Source organism: Haliotis rubra, unplaced genomic scaffold (genome assembly GCF_003918875.1).
Source record: "Haliotis rubra isolate DU_JTF1 unplaced genomic scaffold, ASM391887v1 Scf87, whole genome shotgun sequence".
Taxonomy (NCBI): domain Eukaryota; kingdom Metazoa; phylum Mollusca; class Gastropoda; order Lepetellida; family Haliotidae; genus Haliotis; species Haliotis rubra.
Window position 1 is genome coordinate 1,230,634 of NW_025767601.1, and position 21,988 is coordinate 1,252,621.

Below are 21,988 nucleotides of genomic sequence, written 5' to 3' on the forward strand. Positions count from 1 at the left end.
TCATGTAATTTGATGCAATTACAGTAACAGTTTTATTGGATGTTGAGTTGGTGCTTGTGTTATTGGTGTGGTGGAGGTGTTCCAGTGTTGCGCTCCTGTGTGCCTGTCTGCGTGCCTGTCTGTCAAACTGTAATGTCTGTTCCTATGTCTGTTTAAAGGTCCAAGGGTCTGATGGCAGGTCTGGGTGGTAATCCCTGACAGATGTATACACCTGGATGTAAGTTAAGCATCACCTTTTTTTCATTTTCATCCTGACCTTTAAGAAATATTTGCTTTATTACATCTACATATCTAACATTAATCTCATTTTGTTGAATGTATTACATACTAAAAAGCAAATTCTTTTATGTTACTACAGCTAATCATGTCATGATGATAGCTTTCAAACAGAATCCATAAGTTTGTGACAATTTGGAAGATGTGAGGTGAAATTGGGTTTTACATTGTGCTTGAGAACATTTCGCTCATATGACGATGTGCATGCGTGTGTATGTGTATGTGTGGCTGCTTGTACTAGCCCAGACTTAAGCTGGTTTTATAGTGCTAGCCCACTGAGATACCATGCCGCAGTGAAGCATGAATACCCCACTCAGACACATTATACTGACTCCGAGCCGACCAGTCCTTGTTGTACCCATTAATGCTGAGAGCCAGGCAGGGACCAACAAGTACCATATTTTAACGTCTTTTGGTATGACGTGGTCGGGGATCGAACCAGCGACCTTCCGCTCTCCGGGCGGACGCTCTAACCACTACACCACGGAGGCAGTGATAGATGCAGATGCATGTTCCTTGTCTAACTTAAATAAAGTCCAATTACCACAGTTCTATTTTTCAGTAAATTGTGAAATGCGAATAACTTGATGTAATGATTACCTTTTGATAGATTGCGTATTCTGGGAATAGCGAGGGTTCTTCAAATAATGGTTGTGTCTCTGTGAAGTTCCTATGAGAGAACATTCTGAACCAACAGTAAATTGAAGGGTTCTTCTGCTTGTAGCAGCAACTTGGACTGTCATCAGACTGATTGAGGTCAATACTCAGACCAGTATTTACACTTTTTGTCATGCTGAGAGCTGTGTAGTGTTACATGTAATTTACACTGTTTTAAGAAAGCAGCATTTCTTTATTTAATATTTGACACTCAGAGCCAGCTCAGCTGCTGTTTGTGTATCTTCAATTGAACTAATATCTTTCTAAGCGATTGTGGGATGACAACAGTTCTAAAAAGTGGTACAGATATTGCTCAAGTATCACAATAATTATAGTCTAGTTTAGTGATAATATAAGTCCACTAATATGAGTGTACAGTTTGAGGAGAGGGGCGTAGTTCTCACAGAAATATCCACAAATATGTCCTCAAGTGCAGATGACAGACGTTGTATCGTCAATTTTACGTTTAGCAGTATTCCAGCAGTATAATACCTGGTGATGGCAGCTACAGATTGTAGCTATATGGGGAACTGAACTTTATCCATTGATATGACTAGAAAACACCTCAACCAATGGGCATGCCAACATTGTATAAACATAACAATGATTAGTTTAAGATACAGATTAGAGTGAAGGATAATAAAGGTTTCGGAAGGGACCTGACAAAAAGAGACGCTAGGACAATTCACAGGAATAAAACAGCACCGTGTCCACTCATTGTGGCAACACAGCAGGAGAGATATCTTTGTGTCCATGGTGTATGTGTGGAATGGTAAGTTTGAGCAAGTCTAGAGTGTTAGTGATTAATGTTGTAATCAATTAAAAATGGATGAGAATGATTTTAGTTTTTACATTGCTGTTAGCATTATTCCAGTCTGACACAAGTGTGGAAACTGCACATTCTACTAGAGCCTTCGCTTTCATGAGCCACTGTGATCACTGATGTTCAGCAATCCAATCACGCGTTTCTGTCACCATTGTTTTGTCTTTGACTCAGACTGGAACCTGTTTCAGCAGATAATCGAGTGTTGTTATGCTCTGGCATTGACATTTTACATTTAACCACCAGGCTCCTGCTACTGGAATCTCTTTGATGAAGACGATAGGATTCCTTCTCCAAGTCTATATGCATGCACCATCTGTGCCTGAAGGCCATCTGACATTCTGATGGATTTACCAATTACTGACTGCATTGTTTTTTTCTGGTCAAAATAAAAAAATCAATATTGGAATCGTATAGTTCCCAAACTGCTGAATAACACATACTTATGTGAAAATGCCACACATATTTTAAATTCTGGTCTAAACAAATATTATTTTTTTCCGTTTTTAACACTGATTGGTCTTATACTATTGTGTAATGTGATTAGAACATCATATAGTATGTTCTGATTAACTTAAAATAAGTCAGTGAAACTGTCCAAAGGACATATTTTTAAAATGCAAAAATTGTATTGTACATTTAATATATTCATGACAATTGGACTTGAAATCTTCAAATATTGCAGTCATCTAGTGCATTGAACACACATGTACATGATTATTATGAAGAGAAGCAAACATGTGTTCTACAGATATTGAACAAGACAAGACAAATAATGTGGATTACTGTAGAATTCCTCATGTTGAAATGTTTTTACCAGAATCTCAGTGCTTTGTTGAGTGGAGGTGTTTTATTGATTTGTCCGGGTGGTGAAATCTGTCTGTGATGTAGTTTGATCTGCAAGGGACGTGATGAAGGGGAAGGTGTAGTGAGTGACACTGAGCAGAATGTGTTGGTAGTTGAAAGGATAACAGTATTAACTGGTCATTTTAAATCTCAAGTGGCCCAACCAAGAAATGTCAATTGTTTTCTGTATTGTTTTATTTTTTTTTTTTTTCATTAACTGGTCATTTTAAATCTCAAGTGGCCCAACCAAGAAATTCAATTGTTTTCTTTCATTCAGGAATGCTCGTTACATTATTGTTGGTAGTTGAAAGGATAACAGTATTAACTGGTCATTTTAAATCTCAAGTGGCCCAACCAAGAAATGTCAATTGTTTTCTGTATTGTTTTATTTTTGTTTTTTTCATTCAGGAATGCTCGTTACATTATTGTTGGTAGTTGAAAGGATAACAGTATCAACTGGTCATTTTAAATCTCAAGTGGCCCAACCAAGACATGTCAATTGTCTTCTGTATTGTTTTATTTTTTTTTTTTTCATTCAGGAATGCTCGTTGCATTATTGTTGGTAGTTGAAAGGATAACAGTATTAACTGGTCATTTTAAATCTCAAGTGGCCCAACCAAGACATGTCAGTTGTCTTCTGTATTGTTTTCGTTCAGGAATGCTCCACACTGTTAAGAAATGAGTCCGGCAATCCAGATATTGATATCTGGGGTATTGAGCTAAGCAGTTAGGCTGTGATGACATGCTATCAACAACTTCAGAAAGCCTGACAACCATTCCATTTAGTATTAAAAGCTGAGAACGTCTATTCCTACCTGGAATCACCATGGAGAAAAGTGTTCAGTAGTCTCTAATCATGATAATTAGTATAAAAGAAAACAAGACAACATGTGGCTGAATGTTCAAAGTTTCTGTCATCAATTCTAAACATAATCATCATTGCCACATAACCATGAATCCACTTGGCCACCATTTGATTAATGCCTGTGTCCAGAAGTTGATTGACTGGGGCCAGGGGACCAGTGTGCCCCAACTGCACGAGTCATACTACATACACAGAACAAAGAGGAGACAAGTCAGTGAACTTGATGGAAGTCGTATGAGGTGGCCTTTGTGGAAGAGTCCACAGGAGACTATGATTGAAGAGCAGCTGGGCATGTGCTCTAGTCAGAGTGAGAAGTCAATTGAAATGTCAGACTTAGTTACTGAATGAAGTGTCACATACAAGAAGACCCACCTTTAATGTTTCAGTCAGTCAATACATGCAAATGGGAGGCTTAACAGATGGATAAGTGAATGAAAGAAGTCTGGTCAAAGGTCACTGAACTTTAGTTCTAGAGGTCACAAGGGGAGATTAGTATTGTGAATGAGAGCTCAGTTCAGGCTGCAGTGATCAATGTATAAAGTATGATGAATCATTTGGCTGAGAGGTCCAGCTTTTTGATACAGGAAGGGCTGGGATATGTTAATAAAAATATATATTCTCAGAAATACTTGAGAAGTAAATTCACTGACATGCTAAAAGTTTTTTAAAATAATTTTCTTGTGAAATAATATAAATGCATTGATATGAAATCATTTCTGTCCCTCCTTTCACAAACACATGATTTCCAATGATCCAATTCCATGATTATCACTACTAATTTTCCTAAGACTCCAACAAAATTCCAGGATCCTCCTTTGGGTCCCCAAAGCCTTTTGATCCTAAAATCTCAGTAGCATGTTTTGGTAATTATCGTGACCTGCCATGCCAGCCATCATTCACAGTCTGCTTGAGGAAACAGTGGTTCTATGGCTTCAGTCACTGCAATCTGATGGGTTGCCTCCCTTAACCATTTCAGGATCATCTTTGGTTTGTAAAACAGTGCGTAAAAAGATATTTAATTTTTGTATGAATTTGTTTGAATTTTTATGAATACAAAAATCAATAAAAGAAGCAAAAAAAGACTTTTTAAAATTTTCTGTGAATAAAAACATTAAGAAAAGTGGCAAAACCCTTTCTGGAGGTATATCAAATCTCTTGTGAAAGCCTGACAACGTTAGATGCATGTGTTTATGACTTGTCACCTACACATGCAAAGTCTAATCAATTGTCCAAATAAACCCTGGAAACATATTGGTCCAAACAGTGATTTGCAGCATGTTGTGTCAAAATTTAAATCTCCACCACATGTCTACCATAAACAGTCTCAAGCTTAAATATTTGAAACCTAATCAAACTTTGAGCAGGAGTCCTATGATGCTGCTTGGAATCTGTGTTGAAATGGCATGCTTGACAATATCCCAAAAGTTGAAATGTCAACGCCAAAGGCCATAATGGATGTTATATTGCTCAGTAAAGGGGAAGTTGACTTTTTGAAAGTTCAAGTCTTCCTTCTTTTCATGCAGTCCTATTTCTTTGCCACTTCAAATATATATTCCAAGATCCAAATATGAAACGGATTAGGTGGTCTCTCTGTTATATTCAAGTTCCAATTCAGGGACTAAATCTGTTGGAGTGACTTTTGCAACTTTAGCAATTAGATTATGATTGGACATTATCAGATTATCAGTATACCTATGGCTTCATTTAAACTTCTTGGTTCAAGTGCCATGTGCATAAAGAATCAGATGGGTACATACAGGAGTGTCCATTGGGATACCTACCTGTTGCCTGATTGTCTCATCCCCATACATCTTCTCTCATACAAGACTAATTTAATATTAAACGTTTAAAAAGTTTAGCCATACACATTGTCAAGTGGGGCCTCAGTTCATTCTGCAGAGATTCTGCCTTTAGCTATGCCAGAATCTGCCGATCATGATTATGATGAAGATCTGATAAAGATCTTTCTCCCGTTACTGTGATGAAGTAACTTCAACTTCTCCACCCCCACACTAAGTTGGCTTGTTTTAATATTGTCAACCATCACCATTGATATGACAGGCATGAAGTATCTGCACAGTAATATGAGAGAATATTGTTCATGAAGAGGAATCGGGCTCACCTCACTTTAAACACTACTTCATGAGATGGTCCCTCCTTAGCTTTATCCATGACCTAACCAGTCACCTTGAGACGTGTTTGAGGTGGACACAAATGAAGATCGGTGAATGTAAAGAGGGGAGCCTACGGAAGGTGTGAAGCTATGGATATTGGAGGGAGACAATGCTAATGAGATAATCTGCAAGGCAATTGTATTAGTCAGGGGGCTGTCAGCATTACTTAGTATGGGTTATGTGATGGGATTCCACAATGAAAGCAGTGGCACCAGATGAACCATTGGTGTTTGTGATTGCTTTGGCTGTAGAACCATCAATACCATTGATTGTAGTAGGGAATGGGATTCCTTCAGAAAAAAATGTCCAAGCCCTTGAATAAATTTGTCATCTTGAAGATCCATTGTTTCAAATGATGAGGCAATCTTCAGGTATCACCATGAACAATGTCAAGAATCAAGGCAGAGCTCAGGGCTTTACAAAAGTTGCACTTATATTCGGGAACTTTTTGAAGCAAATGCCACTATCACAGATGATATTGAAACCAAGATGTACATAGGGTTTGTTTCTATGTGACCACCATACAAGTGCCTGTTGCTATTTAATGCTTCAGTGTGCAATATTCCAGCTGCAAGATGGTGGTATATAAATAATAATGTGTGTGTGACCACCAAACAAGTGCCTGTTGGTATTAGCAAGGTGGTAGAAATGTTAGCTTGCTGTTTAATGCTTCAGTGTGCAATAATCCAGCTGCAAGATGGTGGTATATAAATAATAATGTGTGTGTGACCACCATACAAGTGCCTGTTGGTATTAGCAAAGTGGTAGAAATGTTAGCTTGCTGTTTAATGCTTCAGTGTGCAATATTTGAGCTGCAAGATGGTGGTATATAAATAATAATGTGTGTGTGACCACCATACAAGTGCCTGTTGGTATTAGCAAAGTGGTAGAAATGTTAGCTTGCTGTTTAATGCTTCAGTGTGCAATATCGAGCTGCAAGATGGTGGTATATAAATAATAATGTGTGTGTGACCACCATACAAGTGCCTGTTGGTATTAGCAAAGTGGTAGAAATGTTAGCCTGCTGTTTAATGCTTCAGTGTGCAATATTCCAGCTGCAAGATGGTGGTATATAAATAATAATGTGTGTGTGACCACCATACAAGTGCCTGTTGGTATTAGCAAAGTGGTAGAAATGTTAGCTTGCTGTTTAATGCTTCAGTGTGCAATATCGAGCTGCAAGATGGTGGTCTATAAATAATAATGTGTGTGTGACCACCATACAAGTGCCTGTTGGTATTAGCAAAGTGGTAGAAATGTTAGCCTGCTGTTTAATGCTTCAGTGTGCAATATTCCAGCTGCAAGATGGTGGTATATAAATAATAATGTGTGTGTGACCACCATACAAGTGCCTGTTGGTATTAGCAAAGTGGTAGAAATGTTAGCTTGCTGTTTAATGCTTCAGTGTGCAATATTTGAGCTGCAAGATGGTGGTATATAAATAATAATGTGTGTGTGACCACCATACAAGTGCCTGTTGGTATTAGCAAAGTGGTAGAAATGTTAGCTTGCTGTTTAATGCTTCAGTGTGCAATATCGAGAGCTGCAAGATGGTGGTATATAAATAATAATGTGTGTGTGACCACCATACAAGTGCCTGTTGGTATTAGCAAAGTGGTAGAAATGTTAGCTTGCTGTTTAATGCTTCAGTGTGCAATATTCCAGCTGCAAAATGGTGGTATATAAATAATAATGTGTGTGTGACCACCATACAAGTGCCTGTTGGTATTAGCAAAGTGGTAGAAATGTTAGCTTGCTGTTTAATGCTTCAGTGTGCAATACTCGAGCTGCAAGATGGTGGTCTATAAATAATAAAGTCTGGACCAGACAATCCAGTGATTGATATCATGAGCATCTCTGTCCACTGTTGGGATATGATGACATTGATCAACCAGGTAATTGAGCCTAGTCTCCTTAGTGTCTCTTCTGACAAGCATGGGTTGCGCAAGGTCACCTGGAACCTTCATGGTAGACATGTAAGCTGTTCTTTCATCTGACATGATATGCTGTAACTGAAATACAGAGTTATTGCATCACTCACTCACTCACTCACTCACTGCTGTCATGATAGGCTAACATAGTATTTCAAAAGATGGTTAGCCAGGAGTTCATCAGTTCAAGACCACTTGTTATGTCACTGTGTGTTCAAGTCATGTGGAAGGAATAACAGAAGTTATGGTGATTTGAGACAGTTGATTATATGAAAGACACACATAAGCATGGGTATGGTGCTGACAGACCTCAACATATGTCAAATCATGGATTCGAACCTATACTCATATATTTCTGGCATGCCATAAAGAGATGGCAGTTGACTGAACAATCTGTGCCCAACAAAGGAGTTCCCTGAAAAGCTGTTGTGTGTTGATACCCTGGGAATGATGACCATCAATCTAAAGACAAATATCAGTCAAAAAATGTAATTGAGATAATGTCAGATTGATAAACTTTCAATCGTCTGATGTAGCAAAAAAAGCAATCTGTTTCAGGTTACCAATGATCTTTCACATGGAATAGGTTTAGAATGAGGCAGTATTACATGAATTAGTTTGCAAGGTGGAGTATTTCCGATAAATGTCAGTGTTCCCAGGACATCAGAGATGGCTGAAACAGTAGTGTCTAGACACGGGGTGAGAACATGTGCTCCAGAAAAGGGTCCTGGGAATATGACAATTATTGAAATGGCAAAGGTTATTGTTCAAAAACGTCTCAGATAAAGCACCCTGAGGCATAAAATGAAGTGATACTGAACCAGCCATGCATGCATACATGAAAAAGTGCTGGAATCAACAACTTGCTGTGGGTTGTTTTAACAGAGGCAGAAGAAGTTTCAACAGAAGTGTATGATAATTTCAACAGAAATAGACATTTTCCAGAGAATATAAATTTTGAACTGAAATGAGATAATGTGGATGTATTTTAACAGAAGTGAAAGTTTTTGAAGTAAAGAAAACTTGAACAGAAGTAGAGGTGTTTTAAACAGAAGCTGAGCTAGTTTAAAATGAAGTGGAGGTAAACACCTTTTCTCACAGATGTAAAGCCTACCCTCACAGATGTAAAGCCTTTTCCAACAGATGTAAAACCATGTCCAACAGCAGTGACAACTAGTGGTGGTCCGATTAATTGAAATAATCGAAGAATGGTCGCAGTGACTAAACGACCAAGCAATCGATCATGTTTTCTCATAATAGAACACAAACAATTCTGGAACACTTGTTTTCATTAACAGTATTTTTCACTAGGTTGGTTTTGTCTGTTACATTTCATAAACACTACAAGCTCATTCCAAGTCATGATTGAATTTATCTTAAAGACTTTAAGAAATTTATGTTCCTCCATACTAGTCATCCTTTAAAGATGTGAAATTGTGCCAAAAACACCCCAAAGAACTACATGTTTTGTTCCTTATTTTTGTGTGCATTAACACATTTCATAAATGACGCTAACCAATTATTTTCGATGATTGATCCGTTGTAATGAACCAATCATCAATTATGAGATTTTAACCAATTCCCAACACTAGTGACAACTATCACCTCTGATGTAGTGTCTATTCCCACCGAAGTAAAGGCGGGTTCCACAGGTATAGTTTATTCCTACATATAGATAAACCCTCGGTCGACTAGGGTATGTCTACAAAGGACTGGTATAAAAATCAGTTTACAAATTCCAAATACGGCATAGGTATAAAAAAAAATAGAAATAGCTTAATCTCCTGAAGATGATCTTAAAGTTTTGGTTTTCAATGGCAAAAAAACTTGTCATGTTTTCTGTAGGGAAATAATGTGAGACAGTAGAAAGTTTTCTAATCAATCTGTATCCCCTTGGCATTAGGTTTTACTTGAAGAGTCTAGCTCAAACTGTAATAAATATTTGATGAAAGTATCACTCTGGGTTTACATAGAAAGCAATATCTGGTCACAAAGGGAAGTATTCAGATATCCTTCCCATAATGGTTAAATTAATGCTTCTTGTGACCACGTACCATTCTGTCACCTTTACAGGAATATCTCTGGATAATCTCACAATATAATGTGTTTAGATCTTTTTCTACTACCATCATTGTTAATGTAGTTTCTTATTCAAAATGAAATTCTTTTTGTTTTTGATAAGTTTAATTTGATGCTTTTATGTTATGAGAATTAGAAAAGGGGACATTTAAACCACTTTTAGAGCCAGCAGTAGATAGATAATTAAAAAATTGACTTGAAAATGTAAAAGTTTTTTTACTGAAATAATGTAATCTATGAGACAATAAATTCTGTAAATGGATAATGGAAACACTAGATCAAAGACATAACACTACAGTTAAAAATATTTATGCTCTTGAAGTTGTTATAAAAAGAATAATCCTTTTAAGGTTCTACATCTGAGCTTGTGTGACAGAAGTATGTATCGCTTCTAGTTTCATATAGAGGCTCAGTGTTGTTTGTTCCATTACCACATTTTGTTCATAATCACTCTCCATAAGAAATACATCAAATGAACACTTGACATGGACAATGCAATTTCCCATAGCGGAAGCTGTTCTTGGTGGCTCAGAATTGCCAGAAGTTAATCTTCTTTGCCGAACACAGTGTAAAACCTCTTTGAAATTGCCCAGCAAGGTCTGCAAGTCCTCTGTTTAGAGTCACTAATTTTCATGGTTGTCACATCCTGGCAATCGCCTTGGGTTTGCTTCCCTATTCTTACTGTTAGCAGATGATCGAAAACCAATTGCATCCTATATTTAGCCCTCCCAATCTATAAGCCCCAGACCCTGTCTTGGCAGATATTTTTTTAAGCCATGGCAATTAATTCAATTTGTTGGTAGCATGACTTTAACAGTTGAACTGTGTGTACACAACCTGTCTAAACATTCCCAAGGCTTGGCTCAGTTTCAACAAATGCTGCACTTCTTTGAATGTACATATTAATTGCATGGAAACAGAGTTTGTTTCTTAAATGTCTAGGCGAGGAGAATTGTCACATACTCACAGAGGTTTTACTGCCAAATTAGATGGCGTCAGAGTTTTTTCGGAGCTGATTTGTGGTCCTTGGTGATGGTAATCTCCTTGTGCTCTTCTGCAACATCAGACCGAAAGATGTCAAAACTGCTTTAAGCTACAACTTTTGTAAAAAGATAAGCTTTGAATATATGAGTGCACAATAAGATCCAGTGAGATCATCTCAATATTTGACATTCACTGTTTGAATGAAGAACTGAATGGTTAATTACAACAGTCTTTCCAAGGTTTATGTCAGTACTTTAATCTGTGGCATCTGTGTCCAATGCCCACCCTTTCTACTGATTTCAGTGATCCATTGATAATATTTCCACTGATTTTTAGCCTTTTTACTGGTACAATATGGTTTGGATAAAATTCTCTGGCATTGATACTTTAGTTTGAAAATGTCCATTCATTGACATAATTTGGATGCTTAGAACCAGTTGCATAATTAGGAACCATTGCAATGCAATGTTCATATTTGTATCACAGTATGTCAGTTTAAGGAAAGCCCAAAGTGATGCAAGTCTTTACAACCTATGTGTCACCGATGAGCACAGGTGTGGTGCTGACAGTCATGTGAGATTCAAACTCAGGATGATAGCTTTCTGGCAGGCCCAAGGCAATGGGCCCCCATGCCCCTCTCAGTGAAAGAATAACTGATTGTGAGCGAGTGAGTGAATTTTAGTTTTACACCACTATCAGCTATATTCCATCAATATCACAGTGGGGGGCCACAAGAAATAGGCTTCACACATTATATTGTACCCATGTGGGTTTTTTGGTGTGATGAGCAAATGCCTTAACCACTAGACTACACTACCACACCAAGTTTGTGATGAGATATTTATAAAGACTTCTATTACATATGAGAACCTGCATATTTTCAAATCAAAATTTTGAAAAAATTCTTTATTATAATTTTTTATAGCATTTAAAATATTTTGTGCTGTTTTATGGTCGGAATGGTTGGGTTTTTTTGTTTGTGAAAGTAAAAACTCCAGCTCACTCACCGATATTGATGCAGTGTCTTCCCTACATCAATCAGTGATAGGGTGAAGTATATAATGCCTCCCTTGGGATCACAATAGATTCAGTCTGAAAACCATCAACTCCAATACAAATTTGACCAGATGATTTGGTCAAGCACTGCTAGTCTGCTTTGTATTTGGTGGACGACTTGATTGCCGAAAGATTCCATCTTTACATTCAAAGGATCCAAAAGAAGGCATCTTGATAGTTAAGGGAGCACTTAAGCACCAAAATAATCCATCTTGATAATGTCAAGTGTTACAACTAGAAATGGGCTCATTACATTTTGGTCAGTGTATCCTGTGGTAGAGAAGCAAGGATAACATGAATTCCAGATCAAAGCTATGAAAGCTCTAGTGGACATCATTTTATTCACTACCTGGAGACCAAGGCAATATTCTAGTTGAACATGAAGTGTCACTGATAGATGGGGAATCATGTCTTTACACCAGGGGTAATTCTCCCATCAATTACTATCTTTGATTTGGAGATAAGTTTTAATGTTATTGCTCTTGCTACTGATGTTTGAAGATATTGTCCAAGAGATTGTCAAATTCAATGAAATATGTCAGAAGCGGAATGCGAAAGTATAGTTTTTGAATCACTTTTTTCTGAAATTTGCAGCCCTGGTTTTTTAAATCTATTGGTCTTTCTGGGGTTAAATTCATACAGACTTGAGATCAAACTATGATCAAAGGATAAACAGCTTTCTACTTCAGCATGTCAGTCACTTTCTCTGGAGCAAACACTGTCTCCTGCTCATGATTCATGTTCATTGGTGTATATTATCATAGCCCTTCCTTTGGAATCAGTTCTAGTGTTATCCAACTGTGCATATATTTCAGAAAGTCATCTCCACCTCTTTTCAAACAATTTCAAAGCAAAAGGGCTGAAAAGGAAGAATATCATCAGTGAGACTCATAGTCTACTGGTAACTAAATGAGAATAAAACATCTGTGCATGTATGTTTTTTATGCAATATGTTATTTGTATGTACTATATATATATGTTTATATACAAGCATGTATGATTATGAAATAGTTTAAATTGTACAATGGACACTTTGGAGATTTCTTAATATTATGGATATGGTTTTGTTTGGCTTTAACTTACTGTGCCACTGATAAAGGAACTACTGAGAAAAGCAGGGTACTTTAGCACTTTAATCATTGACTTTGATAAAGGAAAAGCCTGATCAAATATTGAATCCTCTGCAGATTACTCACTGGCTATCATCACAATCATTTTCATGTATGAGTGGTCTCTGTGGCTGGGTGTTTGTTCAATTACCAGTTCAAGAAAAGAGGTTATTTGAATCTGAAACAATGTTTAGCATTTTCTGAAATCCATGAGCATAGTTATTGTTGTGACAAATGGAGCATTATTATTTACTGATATGGGATTGAAACCAGAGACAGCAGAACCATGAATGTTTGCAGTATCAGAACAGAGCCAAGTTCAATTATGTGAAAACATTTGATTTTTCAACTTTGTACACCATTATCTCAAATGACCAACGTTTGGGGAAAACTTCATTCTTTTGGCATTCATCACTACATGTGGTGACCAAAGGTAGTTGCATCTCTATCTTAAACAGTTCAGGAAAATGGAAATGAAAGAAAATGTCATCTGAAGTTTACAGTTTGTAAATGCTGAACTTCCTCATAGATAATTAGATCTGAGCGAGATAAGACTGAGTCAAGAAGCACACATCTCCATGGACACCATCTGTGCTCCTCTACTTGTTGATCTCACTTTTCCTGAAATATAAGTCTTAATCTATGTGTCGGACTGGCAAAGTTAAAATGAATTGGCCAGGATATTAAGTTAAGCTTCAAGCTATTAATGATCCAATATTGTTCAGTAATGGTCAAATAGCCAATTTCTTTGCCAACCTGAGCTAGAAAAAAGAGACAAGTGTGACTGCATCACCTGTTTCATTTTTAGACCTACACATAAAGACTTAGAATGGCCCAAGAACTATCCAGGACTGAGTGACAAGAGATTGAGATTGACCAATTTTGCAGCACCATATTTTGATGTCTACATCTCATATTCTTAGGTACAATCTAGCACGTCCATTCTTCACAAATCATACAAATATCCCCCAAACGTGTTTGATCAGGGTTACCCTATTCAAGGCCTTAGTAATGTTTTGAAAAGGTTTTATGCTAGATATGTCGAGGACACTTCCAAATGTGAGGACCAATAACTAAAATGATGTCCAATGCAAGTCCATATTCTGATTGTAACACACACTCCCATTTCACTAAGAAAAAGACATAGATTTTTGTGAAGTACAAAACATATGTAATGGTAATATTGTTGTAAAATAGGAGCTATAATATATATTTTTTTAGAAAAAAATCCCCCACATCCACCTGCAAATCAAATGGTTGCTGCCAAAGTGAAGAATGTTCTCAGGTTCTTCAAGTTTGACACCATTTTATTCTCATATCGTCACATAGAATGGAAACTTGTTCCTTTCATGGATTATTTTCTTCAGGCAATCTCCTTCTTCTCAAGGACCACTTGGATAGACGAGGCAGATTATACAGCTGTCAACTGGTTTTGCCAGCAGCTGATGTGTTTTTCTGGTGCTCTTTGTCGCTTCAAAGCCTTGCCTGTTAGTGTTGGTTGTATCTTCGGTGCTAGTATTCCTCAGAGTCTAGTACAACCCTTCCTCATCCCCTGACATTGATGTAAAATCTCTAGCTCATTCGGGGCATTTTTTAATAGTTTGTCATAGCTTTGGTAAAAACGGTTGAAAAGAGAGCTTGGAATTGAGAGGGTCCAATTGGTTGTTAAAGGATTCATTCCATTTTACTGAGACTATAACTCATTACACCGACACAGCGGGACATGGGTACAGGTGTCTTTATTTATTATCCAAAACCGTGTTCTACAAGAGATATCGCTTGTGTGAGATCATATGATATCTCCTAGGAGATATCGTTTTGACAGTAGATTTTGTACAATGCCCTGACAATGCTATGACATCATTAAGTTGATGACTTCACAATGCTATGACATCGCTGCACCGTAAATCTAATGGTAGTACAGTGTTGAGAGATGTACATTTTTCATTGAAAACTAAGGAAGAATGATTTTTGATGATAAATAGAATCTCACCCTCGTGTGTACTGATTTCAATTATATCAACACTCGTTGATAAAGGTAAAAATATCCTCGGCAAGCCTTGGATATTTGTAACTTTATCAACTTGTGTTGATATAACTGATATCAGTAGACACTTGGGTGAGATTCTCTATGTATCTCAATATTGATATATCAGTCCTACTTCCTACATAGTTAGTAAACATCAATACCAAGTTAATAATTCACTGCCACATTAAAATGGTTAGTTACGATAACCATTGTTAGGATGGACAGTGAGAGAACAAATGTTTAAACATGTACCAGTAATACATCCGGACAGTGATAAACTTTTAATAGCAGGTTTATATTGACATTTTTCTTAATGAGTGAGTCGCACTCAGCAATATTCCAACTATATGGCAGCGGTCTGTAAATAATCGAGTCTGGACCAGACAATCCAGTGATCAACAGCATGAGCATCGATCTGTGCAATTGGGAACCGATTCAACCAAGTCAGCAAGCCTGACCACCCAATCCCGTTAGTTGCCTCATACGACAAGCATGGGTTACTGAAGATCAATATTCTAATCCCGAACCTTCACAGGACTTTTTCTTTATGTATACACATATACAGATTAATTCATCTTTTTCATATTAACTGGTTTATTGTGATTTAAGTGGTTCTTAGTTTATACATTAATAGTAAATTTTCCAATCAATGATGCTGCTAGACATGTCAGAGTTGCATCCCTTTGGCACGCCAGGAACCTGTGATCCCATGTTCAACACTCACTCTTATCAATAATATAATGTGTGTGTCAGCAGTGTTTCACAAAGAGATAAATGCCTTGACACCTACGTTACCTCAGCCTTAATCCTCCCAAATCAGCTATGTTAGATACTGTTGAAATAACACTGGCCTATAGTTTCTGGGGCAGCCTAGTGGTTAAACCATATGTCTTCCTTCCAGAGACAAGGGCTATAGTCTTGACAAGGGCAGCATGTGTGAAACTCATTTCTGGTGTCCACCTACAATGACATTGCTGGACCAGTCTAAAACCAAACTCACACCCTCACTCACAATATTTAGGAGACATTCTGTTTTCAGTTTGTTGGCTTTCCTTTGATGATAGCATCTTTATTTGGTATAAATTCATAGATTGTTGAAGTTGATAAGTGGGCTTTGCAATTGATTAGTTTTATAAAGAACAACTCGTTTGTCTGGTAATCATATGCCCATGAACCATTAGTTTGTGATTACCCTAGTTATGAAGCCTTAATGTCTCATTCTACATACAAAAACAATTATAGTCTTTAGACTGAAATGGCATGTAGGAATATCTTCCTTTAATATATATATCCCATATGGTATTTAAATTTACAACTTGTGTAGATGCCATAAATAAATACATCTATGGTGTAATATCTCCCTTTAATATATACATCCCATATGGTATTTTAATTTACAACAAGATGCCATAAATAAATGCATCTATGGTGTAATAGCCTAGAATACATCCCATATGCAATCTGCCAACAAGATGCCATAACTAAAGCATCTATGGTGTAAATCAAATATGTTAAAACAGACTCATTGGACAGTGGCTAGTCCTAGAATACATTTGAATGGGTGAACAACTAAAGAAGTTTTGAGAAAAACTAATTGGTTGGTAATCTGACAATGAATGGGTGCTTAGTTTTAAGAAAACCTAATTTTGGAAGATTGTCTCCTGAATTGGATGTTATTTTTTATACCATAAAACAGAAACTACTGGAAGATTGTAATGTGTTTTATTAGTTTCTACAGTGTATGATGTCTCAACTGTACTCAAGGGATGTGTCTGTGCCAACGTTGCAGAGAAGACTACAGAATGTGGATGGGCGAAGATAACTGAACTCAATACCAGCTATAACTTATGTTTTAATGCCATGGAAGTCCTACAAATTCTGTCCCAGGTTATGAGATCATGGCAAAGGTATTAATGGTTCCTATTTGTGGGGGCGGTGGGGTAGCCTAGTGGTTAAAGCGTTGGCTCGTCACGCTGAAGACCCGGGTTCGATTCCCCACATGGGCACAATGTGTTAAGCCCATTTCTGGTGTCCCCCGCCGTGATATTGCTGGAATATTGCTAAAAGTGGCGTAAAACTAAACTCAGTCAGTCAGTCAGTCCTATTTGTGCTTGTGGTATTCTACATGAGGCTTTGACTTAATGACTTACCTCTGATTTAAAGCTTGTCTCTGTGTTTCATTTCACTTATTTAACCACAAAGTAACCTATTGTGCTTCTTTTCATCATCATCATCATCATCATCATCATCATCATTAATATGATTCCACCTATAATGTGACCCATGACTAATACTTAGTCTCTGAAAAAAATATTTTGATAAAAACAAACAACTACATACAAATTGAAAGGAAGACCAAGTTTAAATCTATACTTAATTAATTAGTGCCTTTCATAACACAGTAATGGCTGGACAGTGGGGAAAATACACGATTAAGGGACTGTATGACAATGTGACCTCTCCTAAGAAACCTTTAATGCTAATTTAAATATTCTGTCTATGAGCACGTATAGTATGTTATGTATTTCATCCAAAACATGTGTTGTCCGCAGGGCCATGTACAGTGCATGAAGACTCCAGCACATGTTGCCGTTTTGTGTTGACGTGATGAAACATGATGCAGTGCCTGCAAAATGAAATTGGTTTATGAAGTCATAAAATCAGAACATGTGTTATGTTACAAGTCATTGTTTATGGCCTTATGCCTTCTCTACCTGCATTTCACCATTTTGTCTACAAATTAAGATACCATCTTGGAGGCATTTTAAGCAGGTGTTTAACTTAATTGCATTAGTGATTGTGTGACCTACTTTAGCATCTGCGTTCATGTGCATCACGTGCTGTTTATGCATCAGAAAATTCTCTCTGATGAGATGTTGCTTTCAGATGTTTAGTATTTCAAATGTTTACTGCAACAATAGCTACATTCAAATAATTAGTTCCCATATTTCTGTATTTTTGTGCAAAAGTGCCCACTCACTCACTCACTCTGTTGGAAGTAATGTCAATCAAAATCACGATTCGACTGGCTGTATAAACCTAATTCGATGCTACATTAGACACCGTGTCCACATTGTATTACAGAATGAAGCATCAGTAGAGCACATACAATGCCAACGGTGCTGTGATGCTTCTTTGCTTGAAATATGCCAGCAGATGTTACTATTTTTTGTGTTGCCTTGGTACAAGTCCAGACTGTAGAATCCATAGAACTTGCCCTGTTGTGGAAAAGATGTTCCTATACATACATCACTGAAGTGATCAGTTAGAGCTGGTTTTCAGTAACCCATGCTTGTGGTAAGAGGCGACTCACGGAATTGGGTCATCAGGCTTGCTGACTTAGTTGAGACATGTCATCGTATCACAATTGCATAGAGCGATGTTCATGCTGTTGATCACTGGATTGTCTGGTCCAGAGTAGACTGTTTACAGACTGCCGCCATATAGCTGGAATTTTGCTGAGTACGGCGTAAAACAACAATCAATCAATCATTACAGGATTTGTTTCAAATGAAATGCAAATTTTCACTGCAAACATTTGTGCCTGGCTTGTCTTCAAATACCTGTTAACTTTTGTGGAACTTGAATCAGTTGGAAAAAAACATGGCATATACCCTATACATAATACAACCACCTTTCATACCATCACATTCAGGACCGAAAACCTATAGATGTTGATATATTGTATCCAGTTTTGTGTAAAGAGAGTCTTCTATTATGACTTAGTCTAATGACTTTACTTAACTTCCTGTAACCTGCTAGACCCACAAACATGTATATGCTGCTACTATGCCTTCAAACATTATCAAGTCAAACTGATCCTCACAGAGGATCCTGGGACATGTAAGGGATGCAACTTTGAACAGCAAATTGTGGTGCCTTAGACCTCTTAGACCTCTTTCCAACTAGAAATAAGATTGAGACGATCAAGCGTAGTTTGTCTTCAGCAACTGTTCCATGTTTGTCTGTTCTTGTCTTGCAGGGGCTGTTGGGTAGCCTAGTGGTTAAAGCGTTTGCTCATCACACCAAAGACCTGGGTTTGATTCCAAACATGGGTACAGTGTGTGAAGCTCCATTTCTGTTGTCCCCATTGATATTGCTGGAATATTGCTAAAAGCGGCCTAAAACCATACTCACTCATTCTCACTTGTATCTTACTGACTGACATTTGTTTTAAAAAGTTCTGTAATGTCTAAGACATGCTGTCATTATTTTGGCTGGTTGTGAAGCAATTGAAAAAACCTCCCTGTTTTAACCTTAAGCAATATTCTGTGGCTCAATGCTAATTTCATTGTCAGTTCCATTTCTTTACAAATGGTGCAAAAGGCAACTTTCAATTTCATTTGAAAAAACATGGCATTCTTTGCTCAGTCGAATTAATGTCATGGCAAAAAGAGGATCGATTTTGATCAGGAAGTTTTTAAAGAAACTGTCATCTGTTGTCAGACTAACTATTTATCTTCTTTGCAGTTGACTTAAACGATGCCACATGTGTCATTTAGGAGAGAAAAAACTGACCAAAATGATAGGTGACAAAATAAAAGGACTTGGAGTGCTTTCAAATGCTTGAACACAGATTGTATTACAGTTGGATGAAGATTATGTACAACATCATCTTTACAACAGCCATTCACATTAATCATATAATGTTGATGTCTTTAAATCTCTGTTATCCTATTATCTTTATTATAAATGCAGCTACTAGACAGAATGTTTACTCGACACCTGTGAAGATATGGGTTAGCATTGGTCTTCAGAAATCATGTTTTTCTTAAGAGGCAACTATCAGGACCAGGTGATCAGGCTTCCCGAGTTGGTTGATGCGTGTCATCATAACCTAAATGCATGGATCAGTTGCCATGGCCATAGCTGGATATTCTGTTTTATTCAGACTTCCATAGCATAGCTGTAATGTTGCTTGATTGTACAGTTTAACCACAAACAAACAATTTATGGAAACCATTGCTGCTGTAAGGATTAAACAATCAGTAGTATTGGCTTTCTAATGAATGTAGTGTCATGCTCAGACATGACGTCCTGACAAGAACCCAATAGCCAGAATCATCCTTAAATCTGTGGCCAACACTAATACATGCAAATGAACCCATAGTCTTACTTAAAGGACTATCATCAACATCCCATTCTTGAAGCCAGTTGCTGCACTGAAAGTCGTCCTGCTGCAGTCTGGAAGGAGAACAGTGACAGGGGATATTGGATATAAATCAGATTTATTAGGCACTTCTAACAAACCAGAACACTTCTCCAATAATCAAGACGGTCGTGTTTGGACAAACTCCCTGTTTCTCTCTGGAGCAAAATTGGTTCTTCTTGCCCTTGTGGTTTAGTAATACTGTTTATGTTGTGTAAATACACTCGGTAGGCCTGCAGCATCACTGGGGAAGTCCATGGATGTGATGGGGCATTACTGAGATGGAGGGAAGATGGTATCACTGTGATTGAGCTGGTGATCGAGGTGGGTCCCCTGTTTGGCCTGTGTTCTACGCAGTGCAGGATTGTATGTAAAGATGTTAAGAGGCTTTGTGGGGAAGTGTAGTAGATTGATGGATTCCGACATGTTTGGAAAGACTGAGGTAATTGTTGTAAAAGGATTATTCTGATTCTAAACAGGTAGGAGTGTGATTTTAGATCGTGTTTTGAAGAGCTAGGGTTAACGGAGCACATGGCTGTGGCTGCACACTGTTTGTGATGTCAATAGTCCTTCACCCATGTTTTAGTACTATTAATCTCCGGACATTATTCTGAAGGACGATGTTTCCATGATGACAGTATTTGATGCAGATGCTAAGTGTTTTCATGTGGTTTGATGATGATGTGATCATGTTTTCATTGCTCTTGGTTGACCTTTGATTCATAAGCAGTTATTTGGAGTGTGCAATGAGTCTCTCAATATCTTCAACTTTATATTGCAGTAGGGACATGCACATGACCATAAAGTATTCATTTCTCTGGTCAACATAAGATGTATATGACACTTCAATAGAAATTGTGGTGGTTAGAGTTGTGTGTTCATTATGTGAGACAAATTCTTGATTGAAATATAAATAACAGATTTATAATGGAAAACAGCAACAAACATTAATGTTGATAACGACCAAAGTGAATATTTAAGGTGACCTGTGACCTGTGAATGACTGTTAGCACTGAACAAACTTTCATAATTCATATGAAATTTGTATTTTAGAAGAAACTAATATTTTTCGAAAGAAAACAAATATATGATAAGGACCCAGATCTTGTACAAATTGATCCTAGAAAGGAATGAGGCATAGTCAGATAAAAACTAAAGTTTCTCTTTTCCAGCATGATTTGGATTTTACACAACACCTTATGTTATTTTGAGGGCTCAGAAGCTGCCCAGTGAAACATTCACCTATACTGGTTATCAACATGGCCAGCTAAATGAATGAAGTGAAATTAACAACGATTTTACACCAAATTTATATTTGATGATACATTTACGGAACTAGAGTGGGAATGTGACAGCTATGAAGTAAAAGCATTTGAAAGTAAATTTATGTCCATGACTCTCACAGTCCATCTGGAAATAGTGAGCTCTCACCCATACCTAATTCAATCATTGATCTCTCGCAATGCCAAGTTTCGATACTTTTTCCATTCTAGATCCAAATTTGATTTGCCTCAAGCGGAATGTGTTAAGTGAGGTCAGGGGTCAAGTCAGATAGTTGTGGAACCACTTGACTAGTTATTGGAGATTTAAGGAGAGATATTGGTGTCTCTTTTCCACAAGAAATTGAGAATTATTTTCACTTGAGGTTGGCTCGGGTTATTGTTAATTCTTCCCAACTTATCATAATCATGAAGGATATTATAGACTTCTTTGAGGAAACGGTGAGGGCTTGACATCCAATTGGTCTACACAATGATTGCTTTCATAATAGAGGAAGCATTATAAACTGTGTGCTGTTGGTATGACCTTTAATGAGGTCGAGGTTATTCTACACAGCTAAGCTGAATGTCATGGTACTGGTAAAAAACATACAGGAAATGAACAGACTATATATAATCTTGGAAAACATGGTTGTCTGGGAATTGTGTGTCCTGTAATGTGTTTTAAGAAAAATAAATTAAGGTGAAATTGCTACTGTGTATGGTTCTGTCCTCCTCATCAGCTGAATGT

General features: G+C 37.3%; 1 protein-coding gene across 1 annotated transcript in view; it reads left to right on the forward strand.

The window, feature by feature from the left end:
• LOC124263158 (procollagen C-endopeptidase enhancer 2-like) overlaps positions 1-21,988 on the forward strand; it is a 190,865-nt gene that overhangs the window by 71,021 nt on the left and 97,856 nt on the right. Inside the window, exon 2 of the mRNA XM_046697728.1 lies at positions 159-217. The gene's annotated coding sequence lies outside the window, so the exon portion shown is untranslated. The remainder of the gene's footprint in view (positions 1-158; positions 218-21,988) is intronic.